The sequence below is a fragment of the Henckelia pumila genome, chromosome 2 (genome assembly GCF_033568475.1).
Source record: "Henckelia pumila isolate YLH828 chromosome 2, ASM3356847v2, whole genome shotgun sequence".
Taxonomy (NCBI): domain Eukaryota; kingdom Viridiplantae; phylum Streptophyta; class Magnoliopsida; order Lamiales; family Gesneriaceae; genus Henckelia; species Henckelia pumila.
The window spans coordinates 27,092,401-27,095,413 of record NC_133121.1 but is presented as its reverse complement, the minus strand read 5'-3'; the positions used below and the strand labels follow the sequence as shown (position 1 = coordinate 27,095,413).

The window sequence follows — 3,013 nt, the reverse complement described above, 5'->3', positions numbered from 1 at the left end:
GTAAGTGCACCCTAGATTCTTTTGTATTCTTATCTTAATGAGTCAAAAGTTTCTCAAAAATTTTATTTAATAGGAAAAAATGATTGTTATAACTTTATTTAAAAAAATAATAATGTGTTTTAGAAAAATGTAATGAGTAGAATATCTTTGTCACAGTGAATCAATAATTGAATTTGTCGAAGTCAATTTGATCAGTATCACTCATTTATTTGTGGCTGCGGCAGTGTAGAATGGCACTAGCTCATAAAATTGCTATGCCAAAGTCAATTTGGATATGATCAATAAACACTTAATGCTATGGAGTCCAGCCAAACAAAAATTGCAATGATTTATTATATTGACAAAAACTCTTATTAAACGGTTTTACGGATCATATTTGTGAGATGGATTTCCTACTTGGATTACCCATAAAAAGTATTATCTTTTATGCCAATAGTATTACGTATTATTGTACTCATATTATATTAGCTTCTTTACCAATTTGGACAATCAATAAATTATCAATAGCACACAAGATTGAATTTTTGCCCCCAACCAGAAAAATGAATCCTGGGATTTGCTTTAAGCTGTTTCTGAGTTTCATCATCCCTTCATTCTTATTCTTCTTAGTAAAGTGGAAAAGAATAATATGTATGGATACAACAAAGCTCCCAGTTGGTCCTAAAACTCTCCCAATCATAGGCAACCTTCATCAGCTAGGACCTTTGCCTCATCGATCTCTCCAAAAGTTGTCGAAAATATATGGCGATCTCATGTTCTTGCGCCTTGGATCCGTCCCTGCGATCATCGTGTCATCCCCCGACATGGCTCGCAAAATCTTTAAAACATATGATCTCGTGTTTTCGGGAAGACCCCCTATGTATGTTGCTAAGAAGTTTACTCACAATTTCTCGAGCATTTCTTTATCACCCTATGGTGAATACTGGAGACAAGTTCGAAAAATCGTGGTTCTAGAGCTGATGACCGTAAAAAGAGTGCAATCATTCGGAGAAATACGAGCCCAAGAGGTGGCTCGTATGGTTGGCCGCATAGTGGAACATGGTAGAGATCCTGTCAACATCAGTGCACTAGCGTTTTCACTATCGAACAACGTTGTGTGACGTGCGGCTTTCGGGATACGTGGTGATATTGGTAAATCGAGAGATGGAAGAACAAGTAAGTTTCATGAAATGCTACTTGAGATGCAGCGGATTGGAGGTAAATTCAATTTGGCTGACTTCTTTCCAAGAATGGAATGGGTAAACAAGCTTAATGGCATAGATAAGAGCCTCGACGCCATGTTTCGTGACGTGGACGGGTTTTTCAACAAAGTTATAGAAGAACACCGCGATCCCAATAGGCCTAAACCCGATGTAGAAGATATTGTTGATGTATTGCTTCGAGTTCAGATGGATCCGGACCAAGAAATTACTCTGAAAGATGAGCACATCAAGGGCGTTCTCTTCGTATGTTTTCTTCATCTTTTATCTTATAAATTTTTCCTCTATCTTTTTAAATTTTAGGGAGCAAAATGTAATTATTAGGACAATATTGTCTAAAGGCCTTGATTGAGTCAGTTCACCGTCAACTAATGGCACGTGATAACCTACCTTAACCTAACCGTGAATATATATAACGGGATATGCTCTGGGTGGATCATGTTACTCCTTCTTTTAGGTCTCTGTCCTTCATGCACATCCTTTGATTTAACAGCCAACGTGCCTCTGACTTATGTAGAATGAGTCCCTTCGGGATCAACCCTTTTTTTTGTGAATATATATAACGGCTCTAGGAAATTATATTAACCGAGATGGATGGGACATTGCAGGACATATTTGTTGGAGGAACAGATACTTCGCCAGCAACAATTGACTGGACAATGACGGAACTGATGAGAAATCCAGAAATCAGAGAAAAAGCCCAACGAGAAGTCAGACAAGCTTGCAAAGGGAAGCTTAAAGTAGAAGAAGAAGATGTTCAAAAGCTCACTTACCTTAAACTCATTGTGAAAGAGTCACTGAGACTCCATCCACCAGCGCCATTAATGCTCCCTCGAGAAACCACACAAGACTGCGTCATCGAAGACAAATACGAAATCCCCGCAAAGACGAGAGTTATCTTCAATGCAACGGCAATCTCGACCGATCCAAAATACTGGTCCAACTCAGAACAATTCTGGCCCGAGAGATTTTTGAACAGTACTGAGATTGATTTTAGAGGCCAACATTTCGGGATGTTACCGTTCGGTAGTGGGAGAAGGAGCTGCCCGGGAATCAATTTCGCTATCTCGCTGGTGGAGCTTGCACTCGCAAATCTTGTTTTCCTCTTCGATTGGGAACTTCCACATGGGATTTTAGCAAAGGAGATTGATATGGAGGAAGCTCCCGGGATCATCGTGCATAAGAGGAATCCTCTTCTGATAGTTGCTTCACCAGCTACCTAGCTAGCTAAATTGTTTTGTAAAATATTTATTTGTGATACATCGCAAATTTTTGCATTGATCACGTTGTCATGTACGTACGCATATTAATTACTTCTCCAGTCCAGCCTAATAGAAGAACATTAGTGTGCAAGACAAATTAAGGGGATGTGATTATATATATAGGAAGATTTATAATCTGGATCATGTTCACCTCCCATTTATTTAGTTATTTGACACTTACGTATTGTGTTTTGGAGAGCTTCTAGAAAGCTCTTCTTAGCTTCTCGTTAATAAAATTTCAAAATTTCGTTTGATTAAAAACTGAGAAGTGCTTCTTTGAAACTCTCCCAAACACTACCTTAGTTCTTTTATAAAGATAAAAATTATAACATAAGAGGGAAGGAGGTGCAAAATATGCATTTAGAGTAGATCTCCTATTCGATCTCTATTTACAATGAAAAATAATAATTTTGCGAAAAAAATTATTTTTTTTTATGAGTCTGATCAAATGAGATATATGTCTCATAAAATTGACACATGAGACCGTCTCTTTAGAGTTTTTATGATACATTGGATAATGTGAAAAACCCAATTATAATCTCAAGAGAAATA

The 3,013-nt window shown here is 37.6% G+C and overlaps 1 pseudogene; it reads left to right on the top strand.

Annotated features, from left to right (window-relative positions):
- Positions 1-516: 516 nt before the first annotated feature.
- LOC140884016 (strychnine-11-hydroxylase-like) lies at positions 517-2,628 on the top strand (annotated as a pseudogene).
- The last annotated feature ends 385 nt before the right edge of the window (positions 2,629-3,013 follow it).